We start from the raw sequence: 13,050 nt of genomic DNA, 5'->3' as shown, positions 1-13,050 counted from the left end.
TATTGCTTCACATCGACCAAACAGGTTAATTCAGTGGCAGAATAACCTACCCATAATGAAGGAGGTCAAAAAGCGGTGCAGAACTGCACTAAAATGGCCACAAGATTCCCATGGGCATGGGGTTCCCAAGCTCAGGCCCTGGGGCTCCCACTCAGTATCTGGGAGATCACAGGGGATGCACGTGAACACAGGGCAGGTCCCCCTTCAGAGCCCACCTGAAACGGCAGTCCTGTTGCGGGCCGGACAGCCCACACGGCGGCTGCCGCTTCTGCTTTTCACAAGACTGAGGTGGACAGTCCTCTTGTCTGCTCTTTGCTCACTGCCTGCCCCCCTCCCCCGCCACCCAATCTACCCTGCTTCTGAGAGTTTGTTTAGACGCATTAAAAAGGAAACCTTGCCCTTGCCACTGCGGCTCAGTTGGTTGGAGCGTTGTCCTGGACACCACAATGTTGGGGGCTCGATTCCCGGTCAGGGTACACACCTGGGGCACAGGTTTGATCCCCAGTTGGGGCATGTATGAGAGGCAGTCAATGTTTCTCTCTCACACTGATTTTTTTATCTCTCTCTAAAATTAATGCACATATTTTTTAAATGTAAAAACACAGTAAAACAGTATTACATTAAAAAAAAGGAAAAAGGAAGCCTCACTCCAGATTTTCCCTTTATGGGGCAGAAACAGCCTGGGCGGAGAGCAGGGGAAGCGATGGACCTGGCCAGGAAAGCCCACGGGATCGGCCCTTGCCGACCAGGGCACAGCTGCCCCCTGCAGTGTAACCCTCCTCCCGCATTTCCTGTGCTGTTCTTGAGTCTCAGGCTTGGCCCCAGCCACCATAACCACGCCTTTCTGCCAGTGGGTTTCAGGCTGAAGAAGTCACTACTTGGCTGAACGAGGGCTGGAAGAGTCAAAACAGGGAGCAAACCCCTCTATGGGAGGTCTGCCCCAGCCTTCATTCACACCCTCTGCCCTTCTCCAAAACAAAACCAAAAACAAACAAAAATAACCCCTGGAGAATAAATGCAAGACTGAAGTTGGAAAATACAGGGTCCTTGCCCTTCTATGGTGATCCGTATCACTTCTGGGGTGTCATTTTGTTTAAAACAATGCTTTTGTGAAATACCCCAAATTTAAAAATCTGAGCGGGGACAGCACCTTGCAAGTAAGCATGACGTGAAGGACGGGCTTTGTGTCGACTCTCAAAAGTGTCAGATGGATTCAAGTTATCATGGGGATGAAGAAGCTCTAAGAAAAGGAGTCTTCAAAGCATCAAGTCATAAATCCTGGAAGATCCCATTGAGATTAGTTAGAATTCATCCATGGGCATTTTTAACAGATATGGATGGCCAAATCCAGCATCTGAAATTCCACACAATGGAAAACCGCGAACAGGTAAGTACATCGCCACGGAGTGGGGGGCGGGGTGGGAATCGCACGCACAGGCTTTGATGTCTGCTGCCCGGCACTGTCCCCGGACATTAACCCATCCAGGCAAACGTTTTTACTAAAGGGGTTTGTGCCGGGCACTGGGGACTCAGGAGTGAACAAGCCCAGATCAGTCTTCAGTCATCCCTGGATATAACCTTAATCCTCTCTACATTGCTTCTACTCTTTAATTTGCTGCTTATTTATTACACTGGCTCAGGATGGAAACAGAAGCGATTTCCAAGCATCTGAAAGTTTTTCTCATTAGCCTTCTAGGAACCAGAGTGAACGGAAGCAGTTGGGCAAATCCAAAGGCACGATGCGTGTTGGTCAGACCTGGGAAATGCTCTTATGTCAGCTTACCTTTCCCCTAAGAGAATTACTTAAAACAGTCGTTGGCACAGATGCGGCAGTATCTGGCACATAACGGGCAACGTGAAGTGGTGCCAATGCACTGAGACCCGCTCTGGAGTAGTGGAAACACACACACACACACAAAGGACAAAGCAGCCAGGAGGGAGCTGGCGCCCCGCCCCCCGCCCCGGTTCGAACCTGGCTGTACAACGTGGCCAGACTGTGGTCTCAGGACTGTTGGTTACCCTACTGAGTCTCATCTTCAAGTGTAAAATGTAGATTATCCATCCCTATCTCATAGTGTTGATAAGAGGTTTAGAGATAATATATGCAAAGTATGAAAATAGAGTGGGCAGCCATAACTGGTTGCTATTATTATTATATTACTGGGGCTTGATACAGACTTGGTGAGTGAATAATAGGTGGATTAGCTGACCTCCAAAATCCACAATGACTCTAAAATTATGATACTGAAAATGAATTAAAAGTTCATACATCAAATCCACTCAAGGATATTTTTAACTATTGCAGTTGTGATGCAAATCTCTTCTGTGTTTCAGAATAAGTACTGATAACCAGGCTCAGAGAATACAACACACACACTCGGGCACACCACAAAAGCGCTCATGATCGAATTTAGCGGGAGGGGTGTCCACGGTTTCTGAGACCTCCAGGGTTGCTGCCGCCTCTTCTATTGCTACAACTTCCCCTGAAGCTCTCCTTTCTAGAGCACTTTCTGAAGCATCTCTCCAGGTCAGACACTGTGATGCAGCTTTTAACAGGGTTGTCTTGGCCACGATTATTCCCTCCATTTTCATAAAACAAAAGTGAAAACCGAAGCTTCCTGAGATCAACCATCTTTCCAAGGTCACACAGCAGCTAGCAGGCACCAGAGGCTGGACCTCAACTCTGACGCTAAGCCCACATCTTTACCCGCTCGGCAGTGTCACCGTGGTCCCGGCAAGCCCTTTTAAAAGCAAAGTGTTAGGAGCCTGGAGAGACTTGGAAGGAAATGTACACACAGAAAGGGAAGAACAAATGTCAGTCACATCGACTGCATCCCTTCTCTGTGTTCCGTTAACTGCATTTTCACCAAGGTTCTTCAGTAGAAGATCAGGGTAACACATGAGTGTGGAAAGTGTCAGAATACAGCCCTCCCACTTCTGGGGACATGTTTAAAAGAACTGCAAGCAGGACCTGGAAGAGATATTCACCCACCCACATTCATAGCAATATACCGTAAGATTCCACTTACATGAGGCAGCTGAAGTAGTCAAATTCATAAAAAAAGGAAAGTAGAAAGGTGTCTGGGGATTGGAGAAGGGGAAATGGGCAGCTGATGGTTATTGGGCCGAGAGTTTCAGTTTGCACGATGACAAACCCTGGATACCCATTGCATACCATGTGAACATTAATATTACTGAACTGTATACTGAAAAATGATAAAGATGGTAAATTTTATGTTTCTGTGGGTTTTTAAACCATAATTTCAACAAAGAAATAAAAGTGACGGAATATATATTTGTGTATATATGTGTCTACAGATCCTTTAAAGAACCAGTGATTAAAAAATTTCAACTCTATAAAATAGTTACTGAAAAGCGACATTTGTAAGGCCAATGACAACCTTTAAATGTCTGGGGAGTGGACGTCCTGGCCCAAAGCTGGTGCCCTGGTGTGGCGGCCCTCGACCATTTCTGCCTTAGCTTTTGCATCACCATCGGCTGCTGCAGGGGAAGGGTCTCCGAACCCCCTGAATTCCATGCAGATTTCCTCCCATGAGGAAAAGAAAGGTCTGCCCCTTGGCGGAAAAAGAAAGGTTTTTCCCTTGGAGATGCCCCAAGACAGTCAAGTCCATTTCATGAATAGCAGTGCTGCCCCTTCCAACTCGCCTGGTCTTAATGCGCAGCTTCAGTTTCCCTGTGTTCAAGTGATTTTCTTGAAGAAAGTTCAGACCTTTCTGACCGAGGACTTGGAAAGTCAGCGTGTAGCTGTCACAGGCAGAAACACAGACGTTGCTTTTCTGAGTCACCCTGATCTTGGTATTTCCAATCCGACGAGCGGATGAAACTATTCTGACACACGCCCTGACTGGCGTGGCTCAGTGGGCTGGGCCGCTGGTTAGGTTCCAGGCCAGGGCAGGTGCCGGGGTTGCGGGTTTGGTCCCCAGCTGGGATGTGCGCCGGAGGTGTAGGGGAGGCAGCTGATAAATATTTCTCTCCCATATCCACGCTTCTCTCTTTCTCTTTCTCCCTCCCTTCCCCTCTCTGTAAAAATAAATTTTTGAAAAATCTTCAAGCAAAAAGAATTTGGACACATTTTTCCTTCTTAGCTAGAATTATGAAGACCATTTCCCTGGTGAAATTTCTTCAAATGCCAGTTTGAAGAAACTGATTTTTTTTTTTTTCATATTAGGAAGCGACCCCTGATTTTCTGAGGAAGAACAAATGATACCTTCTGCGCAAACCACCAAATTCCTTCATGTTCTAAACACTTGGGTCTCCGGGGGGGGGTCTGTCTGTGAAGAGGTTTTATGTCCTCCAGTCACCCTTCATCATCCTTGTACTGGTTTATCCTCGGCCGTCACAACCGTTGCCTGGATGTCCTATTTCCAGTGTTTCCTCCTCTCCCCACACCCAAGGAGACACTTAGTTGACTGATTATAGAATCACAAGGTTGGTAATAATTCCATTTCTCCCTCTGACTTTGAACTTAAGTGTTCCAATTACTTCTTCGCCCGATCCTAATAAGTCAGCAGCGTACTAATGCCTGCCTTGATATTTCTGAAGTATACAGGGTGTGATTAGCAGGGCCTAGATCATTAGAAAGCAGAGTTGAAAGCTGGTGAGCAAAATCAACGCTTGCTTTATGCAAAACTGCCTGTTCGGTGAACTTACAAGGTTACTATGATCCTAGGGACACTCGATGCTGTGACTAAATGGACACTGCCCTGGAGAAAGCCTCTGATGCTCCAGAACCTTCTGCTTTCAGCTACGACGGGAAGAGAAGAGATCATAGAAGACAGGCCCATTCCAATACGCAAAGTCCTAAAGTCTGTCTGAGCCAAATATAACTGAAAACACACACGAAAAAAATCCTTTAATCATATGTGGTAGGGAAAAAAAAGGGAGGGGAGGAGGAAAGAAGGAAGGAAGGTAGGAAGGAAGGAAAACCTTTAGTCAAGTCTGGCTGGATTGGATTGATGTCCCGGGGCCATAAAGCGAGGCAGCTTTACTGTAAGCCTGCAGGAAGAAAAAAAAAAATACCCATGCACACACACATAGCAAATGAGATGCTAAAAAACTACATTAGCATCGGAAGTGTTACTTGGGTCTATTAAAAAATTTAACCCCTTTAAAACGGTGTGTAATGAGGAATTGCATAAACTTTTGGGAACTAGAAGGGGAAAAAAGGAAATGCTTTAAATGAGAATGATTTGCAGCCGAATCAATTGATAAACGAAAGAAAAAAAGATGGCACAACTGAAATCAATGCCAAAGATTTATAAGGTTGACGAAGTAAACAAAGATGGAATGGATCACCATGGAAATGCATGAATATTGAAACAGGCAAGATTTGAATAGACTAATGATATGCCTCACGGAGACTGACAGGTGTGGATAACAACTGCAACACTCATCCAAACCAGCAGCCACACTTCTAACATGTTTATTCCTAGAAAACAGAAGCTGGATTTAAAAGGTGCATTTAATAAGAGCTTAAAAGCAGAATGCATATGCATTTTTTAATCTTAAAGGAACTGACGCGATTCTCATCCACTTGAAATATAAGAAAGGCTTCATCCATTTGCTTTCTGGTTACAAGGAGCTGCAGTTGGCAGAAGTCATTCTCTGGGGTTCTACTAGTAGTCTTTGTTCCAATAAACCTCTCAAAAAACTGAATTCTCAGTCTTGCTTATCCTCCGCACTGAGTACTTGAAGTATGACCACCACTCATTAGAAACATAATTAAAAAGATACAACACTAGATTCCTTCCCTCATCACATACAGATGAAAACCAATAACCCTTAATCTATTTGTTACCATGGCTACCATAGGATATTTTATTCCAGTACAACTCCAGGTATTTCGTTCGGATTGTTGCTTGCAAATGAAAGTTGGAGACCTATAAATCTCTGTTAACTGTGCTAGAGATGGAGAGACGGCATAGAAGAAAATGTTTTTCTTAATCATGGACAAATATGGTTTATTAGATGCTTGTACAGAAAAGTTATTAGAATTGGTTAAATGCAGCAACCCATAAACCAATTTAAATGCCATTAAATTCACAGAGAGTTTAAGGGCACAAATGCTAGTAATTCCCTGATTTATAGCAGGATGATAAATCAAGTGCACTCAGACTAATGGGTGGGTCAGAGCCTACATTCATCAGCGGCACCCAACTCTGTACCTGTATAAGCATCTAGAATATGTGACTTACTCAAATGCATCCATACCGGCCAGGTGAATACCGGGAAGTATTCACCGATGAGTTACCAGACATTTCTTACAAGAGTCAAGATGAGCAATCTATATAACCATTTACCACCAACTCCCCAAAGAGTGAAAAAGTTAGCTCTGTTTGCACCCAATATAATTTTTGACCCTTATATTCTGTAAGGTGAAACATCAGGAGTGAAGTGTGGTGATTAAATCTGCTGTCATTTGTCCTAAATCAAAATAATTCTTTAACTCTGCCGTCCCAGTGCGGAGGAAGAGATCAGGTCACGGGGCAAGGGAAGGACTCTGTAGTGACAAGACAGAAGACGTTGAAGAGACTGAAATTAGGGTAAAGACCGCCGTAAACAGGACAGACCTGTCACTGCAAGAGGAGTCCAAATCCCAGCGTAACTCAGCTGGCAAGAGGCTGGAGCCTGCAGTAGCGGATCCTGCAAGTCCCTGAGCTGACGAAGTGGAAGTTTCTCGGGCAGCCGCAGCTCCACATCCTCAGCGGTGCGGTCCCTCCAGCGCCGAGGTCTCGCCTAATGCTACATAAATACCTGCGTCCGCGATTCGCCCCGGGGCGCGCTGTGGCGCAAGCACGGTAGGGAGGGAGGAGAGCGTTTGCAGAGAGGCAGAGATGGCAGAGGCGGCGGCTCCTCACCCATCAACATCCCTGGGGACCCGCGGGAGGACCCGCCAACTGCCTGCGTCTACCGTTGGGTTCCAGAGCCTAGAAACGACAACTGGCTTCTCAGCCAGGCACCAGGCACCAGAGACTCGCGCTTTGCCCCCTTCCCCTCCTGCGTGACAGCGGGAGCAGGCTGGCAGCGAGTCACCGCCTTCCCCAGCCAGCGCAGACCGGAGCTGCCTCGGATCTACCCCGGCTCCGGGTTCTGCTCTCTGGGCACCGGGCGAGTACGCCCCTCCCTTGGGGCCCGAAGTCGGGGATGACCCAAGCCCTCACCTGCGCTACCACCCGCTGCAGACAACACTCAGCCCGCTCCAGGCCCGGGAGACCCGGACGTGAGCCCTCGGCCACCCCGCACCCCCCGCGGCAGTCGGGGTGCGCATCTACACCCTCACATTGCACATCTCCGCGGCCACGCTATCCCACACATAAACAACCCCTCCCCACCTGACACCACATCCTCACCATCAGCGTACGCTCTCCTTTGCCCCCAACAGGATGGCACCCACAAGGTGTTAAGGGAAGGAGGGTCACAACAAGGTCTGTGCGGGGTCCCCTCCCGATGGTTTTCAAGCTCCGGTACCTCGAAAGTTACTTGGGATTGAGTAAAGAGACCCGGTTTCCAACTGCGGGGTCTGAGGACGGGAAAGGGCAGAAACCCCAACCTGGCTTCTCACTGCACAGAGGCGCGCATTTTCCCCAAAGGCAGGGTGCGCGGCCACTCCAGGGTCCAGCCTTCGGGTGCCTCTTCCTGGCCCCTAGCCCGGCCCGGGCCCTGGGCCTCTCGGGGGAGGTGGCCTGGAGAGGGACCGGCGCTGCCGGGCCCAGCCAAGGGACTGCCCCGGGGCCGGGGGTCACTCGCTCCCAGCATCCGCGACCACCGCGACATTGGCCCGGGGCAGCCCCAGGGCACATATAACCGGGAGCAGGAAGTTTTTTTCCCCCCGTTTCCCCCCCCACACTGGAGCAGCGCAGGCGCAAGGGCTCCTGCAGCCTGGCGAGTCCAGACTCCGGGGCTCCTGCGCCGCCGCCGCCGCCGCCGCGGGAGCCGAGCCCAGCGTTCCGGGTTCTTGGGCCCCGCTCCCAAGCCCTGCGCGGCCCCGCACAGCGGCCAGGACCCCGGGTCCCCGGCGCCGCATCCGTGGCGCTCCAGCTTAGCTCTTACCTCCTGCCGCGCGGCTCCGGCCCCGGCCCAACGCGTCGAGATTCGGGGATCGCGGGTGGGCGCAGGAGGGCTGGTGGATAGCAGACGGCGCCGGCGGGGAGCGGGAGCTGGGGCCGCTGGGGTCCTGGCCGGGAGAAACGGATCCAGGTCCGCCTCCTCGCGTTCCTGCTCTCCCCTTCTCCCCCTTCTCCTCCTCCTCCGCCGCCGCCGCCTCCCGGCAGCCCGGGGAGGATGCCCGGCGAGGGAAGTCAGTCCTTCTGCCTGTCAGCCTGCGCGGCTACGCGCGGCGCGGCGCGGCTCTCACCGAGGCGGCGGCGGCTCGGGCAGCATCGCCCCCGCCCTCTCCCCGCAGCCGCGGCGGCCGCGGGGCTGGGCTAGCTCCGGGCTCTGGGCTCGGGCTCCGGGCGGGGGCTGTGTTCAGGATCGGCGGCCGCCGGGGCTGCTGGCGGGCGCTGCGGGGCCGGGGCCGGAGCTGCAGCGGGGTCCGCGGCGGTGGGGACGGCGGCGGCGCGGAGGCTGGCGCGGCCGCGGCGCGGGGACCATGCTCCCTTCTGGCTCGCTCCGCTTCGGGGACCGTCTGCTTTAGCTGCGAGGGAGGCGGGCTTCGGCGCGCAGCCAGGGGCGGGCGGAGCCAATCACGGGCGCCCGAGTGGGCGGGGGTGGCGGGTAGGGGAGGCGGGGCGCCCCCGGCCGGGCACAGGGCGCCGCTACCCGGGCCCCAGGGATGCCCCGCAGCCGCGCGCCCGGCCGGGGCCGAGTGCGGGCGGGGGAGTCCGCGCCGGTCCGCCGCCCCCGCCCCCCCACTGTGGCTCCCGGCTCGCCGGCCCGGGGGCCGCGCCCGCGGATGCTCGGCGCGTGCCTCCGCGGCTCGGCCCGGCCACCCGCCCCGCCGGTCGCGGGTGGGGGACTGGACCGAGGCGAGCTCTGCGTCTGCTCCCAACACCTGAGGAAACTGGCAGAAAAGTTTGAGAACGAAAAGTCCGACCGTCGTTCAGTTTCCGCCCTCCCTCTGACACTGCAGCCAGGGAGAGGAGCAGGAACTGTCCACCTCTCCGGAGACCACCGCTAGTCCTGCTCCTCCCGACCACCGGCCGACCCTCTCTGGGCTGCGCCGACTCCCGCTTCCCCGCGGACTCGCCTGTTCACACCGACCCTCCGGAACCCGCACGACCTCTCCCCGTTAGGCAGCCCCCACTCCGGCCACGCCAGCCTTGCGTGTCCGCACTGACCAGCCCTCCACCCCCAAGCCTTTCGCGCAACCCACGCTGACTTTCGTAGACCTGCACCTCTGTGTCTGCACGTCGTGTCCACGCGGACCCTGACTTCAACCCCAGTAGGAGGGCTGGAGACCCGCGACGGCCCCCGATGCAGGCTTCCCCTTCACGCCAGAACTTTCATTTCGGCACCAGTTTCTAGATCTGCTAACTCTCTAGATCTGGTTTTTAATTCCCTGACTTCTTCCTCCTCCCTTCCCCTCCCCCATCTCGTTTTGAATTTCCTTGGAAATGTCTATTACTCCTCCCCACTTCTGCCCCCCTCCCCATCCAAATGTAAAGGTGTGCGAGCTTCCACCCCGCTCCCACCGCACCTCCCTCCACTCCCTGGGGCAGCGCCGCCGAGGCCTGAGCCTGGGTGTCAATAGTGCGCGAGTGGGGCGGTGGCGGGTGCGTGGGTTAGGTGCGGGGCCCCTGGCTCCGGGCTCTAACTGGGAGGAGCCGGCCCGGGGCGGGCTCTGCAGGCCCCGCCCCCGTCTGCCCTGCAGCCTGAGGACTTGGTGGGTAAATCCTTTTCTCTCAGCTCCTGTGATGTCTGAATCCAGGGCTCTGCTCTCCTTGGCTGTGAACTCAGTGCAGGGATTGTGTCTTCTTTAATATCTTGTAGGAAGCAGAGGACAGTGTGGCGGCTGATAAATAATAAATAAAAATAATCTACTGAAGGTAGCAGGAGGACAATCAGAGAAAGGGAATGAGGACGCCAGGGAAACGGCCCATTGGTGTGAGAGTAACTGCATTTCCTGTAAAAAAAAAAAAAATCGAATGAAGTTTTGGTGTGTGAAGCCTGGGGACAGGGGAGGCGACAGAGCCAAACACTGCAGAGAGGAATCCACCCTTGATGACAGGGTCAGCCAGGAAAAGTGGTGTGTCATGAAGTGGGGGGGTGACCGGGTGCCTTGAAAGGGGAGCAGGTGGCAGTGGAGAGAGGAAAGGTTGTCGAGGATCCTGGAGCACCTGAAGGGGAACAATAAATGGGATTCGAATGCTAAATCCTGAAAATGACTGAAGAGTAATGTAGGCAGGAAAAGGGAGAAAAGAGGGATTACCTGGGATTTTCTAAAGATACACAGGCACGATCTCAAGCAAATCAAGGCAGAGAGAAGGCAAAAGAAAAAAAAGGGGGGGGCACAGGTGAGTGAGTCTGCATTCCTGTCCCCGGAAACGAGCTGCATGGATGCACCAACTGTGAGCACACGGGACACACCCGCTACGTTCTGGTGCATCGCGGAAGACAGCTGTACGCAACGTGAAAGTGTGTCTGAGGTCTGCAGGGTCAGGGAGAGGCTACGATCTGGCGATGTGAATCAGTCGTGATGTTTTGCAGATCATTGCGAATGGCCCCCAAGTGAAAGAAGGAACTGTGCATCCAAGAATCTTTCCCCAGCCACGTCTCTGGTGCAGGTGTGAGGATGGATCCCCCCCCCCCCCCCGCCCCGCCCCGTTTCCCTGCTGGCCTCATCAGAGCAGAGAGGCTGCGCTGAGCCCGCGTCCACACCGAGGAGGGCCTCCTTTGGCCTCGGTGATGCTAAGGGTGCTGGTCCTGAAGCGTTGCAATGCCTCTGGGGATGGAGCTTGGTAACAGCTCATCACACAGAACAAGAAAACCTGTGTGAATCAGAATAACAGTGGGCTTGTCTACCCTCTCCTCACCCCACCCTTCTTTCATTCCAGAGCTTGAACACAAATAAGAATTTCCAGAGTTTGAAGCCAAGATCTTCCTCTGCAGCAGGGCTCCGCCTCGCTGGGAGCAGCCGGATTGGGACGCAGCTGCTGAGGAAGGGTCGCTCTACACATGAGTGCAGTTTCACCTGGAGCACCATTGTTCAAGTCACCTACCCCGATTGCTCCCCTCTCCCCCAGTGTCTTGGACATGGACTGGATCCATATGGGTTACGGATCTTCTTTCTTGCTGGGAGCTGGGGTGTGTTCTGTGTTATTCACTGCCCTGCTCTATGGTAATGGGGTACAGTCCATGCTTGGCTTTGTCACACAGTACACGGGATTTGTTGAGTATTGCACATGGGAACCTTTTTGGCCCTTGTCAAAGATTTCACCACAAAACACGGGATCAGCGCCGTGAACTGTGCCTTAAAAGCACTGCCACCCTCCATGTCCCCAACCTGTGTCCCCACCAGAATGCCCCAAGCTGGGCTTTGGATCAGAACTAATGTATACTCCCCAAGCAGATGGGTTGTGAGGGAGTGGACTTGCATTGCACAGGGAAGTGGATTGAAGAGCTCTGGGAGATCCAGTCCTGGCTCAGACTACAGACCATTGTGCAGTCCATCAGACAAGGTAGGGCCTTGTGCTGGGAGGACTACTGCTGTCACCTAGAGACACACAAAGGGAAGCCACGCCAGGCCTGCCTGGGAGTGCCACACTCGCCCACTGTGGCTGAGATGGACTCAGCTCCTTGTTTGCCTTTGTAATAATCACGAGAAAGTGATCATTTATTCAGTAGCTACTACATGCCAAGCATTGTACCAGGTATTCCACACACAGTATCTTATTCATCATCACAGCAACCTATGGAATTAGTATCATCAGTCCCAAAGGCTGAGTCATAGAGAGGATGGGTGATCTTCTACCGTCACACGGCCACTAAGTGGCTGAGCTGGAATTTGAGCCTGGTTGGTTCCAAAGCCTCTGGTCTTTTCAACCCACTCAACGCACAAAGGCAATTTCTTTTGTCATTAGTCCAGTGCTTTTCCCTTTGAGCAGAAGCAGTGGATGCTGATTTCGCCTTTTGTCAGCAGCCAGGACTGAACCCAGAACTGGAAATCAGTCTTAGGATACAGAGGACTGATGTGGACGAGGGGAAAGCACTGCTTTGATTACTGACCGCACAGGTCACTCGGAAGGGTGGACATCTCATCAGAAACCCTCAGGCCGGAGAGGACATCTGTTTCCAGGAGCACAGTGGGCGGAAATGGAGTGGGAGCCAGCCTCTCTGCCGGTTGGGGTTTTGTGTTTGCTGTTTTGTCTTTCTAACACTATGCTTCACTAAAACCACCCCCATTTGGCCTCAAAAGCATTAATAAATCCTACAGAAGTCATTGTCCCTCCAGTGGTGAGTCAATCCATAAAAATCTATTTAGCACCTACTGTGTGCCCAGCCTTTCAACTTCACGGTGTTGATTAAAGCAGGAAGTAAGAAGTCACAGCTGCCGAATTTTCACTGCAGCCACCCTGCTCTGTGCTGTGTCACAAAGGCACATACTAATCAATCAGCCATTTGCTGAGACCCTCCCGCGAGCTCAGCTCTGTGCCAAGTGCTCTCAGGGACACGGGGACTGTGTAAGGTGGTTTCCACTCTATTCTGTCTTACTGTGCCTCTTCTTCAAGAGGGATAGAGGCGGCCAAAAGCAGTGCTTGGCTGTCGTTCTTGACAGAAGTTAAGGTAGCAAAAGTTGTTATCGAGAAACATAATGTTGTGCTCAGTTGCGGGGATACAAGGGGTGATTGATAAGAGCTGGGCTGCTCAGGAAGTCTTCCTGGAGGAGGCAGGTCTCAGGCGGGACCACAGGAGCCTGGACAGGCCAAGGGGAAGGTCGGGGCCTCCTAGGAAGCATGGCGTGGGGGGCCCCTAGGTGGGGGATCCATCTGGCATCATCGTTTCTGACACACAACTCATTAACAGTCACTCCCTTAGGGTGACAATAAAGGTGTATTTACCTCCTTTGCCCAAACCAGTGAGCTGTGAGGT

The 13,050-nt window shown here is 52.7% G+C and overlaps 1 protein-coding gene across 2 annotated transcripts in view; it reads right to left on the bottom strand.

Moving 5' to 3' along the window:
• The window catches only part of KLHL29 (kelch like family member 29), a 278,870-nt gene extending 270,536 nt beyond the window's left edge, over positions 1-8,334 (bottom strand). For both annotated transcript variants that reach the window (XM_053667055.1, XM_037143412.2), the window contains exon 1: positions 8,071-8,334. The gene's annotated coding sequence lies outside the window, so the exon portion shown is untranslated. The remainder of the gene's footprint in view (positions 1-8,070) is intronic.
• Between the last annotated feature and the right edge of the window lie 4,716 nt (positions 8,335-13,050).

The sequence above is a fragment of the Artibeus jamaicensis genome, unplaced genomic scaffold (genome assembly GCF_021234435.1).
Source record: "Artibeus jamaicensis isolate MK-2021 breed Jamaican fruit bat unplaced genomic scaffold, CSHL_Jam_final contig_465, whole genome shotgun sequence".
Taxonomy (NCBI): domain Eukaryota; kingdom Metazoa; phylum Chordata; class Mammalia; order Chiroptera; family Phyllostomidae; genus Artibeus; species Artibeus jamaicensis.
This window is presented reverse-complemented; position numbering and strand designations above follow the sequence as displayed.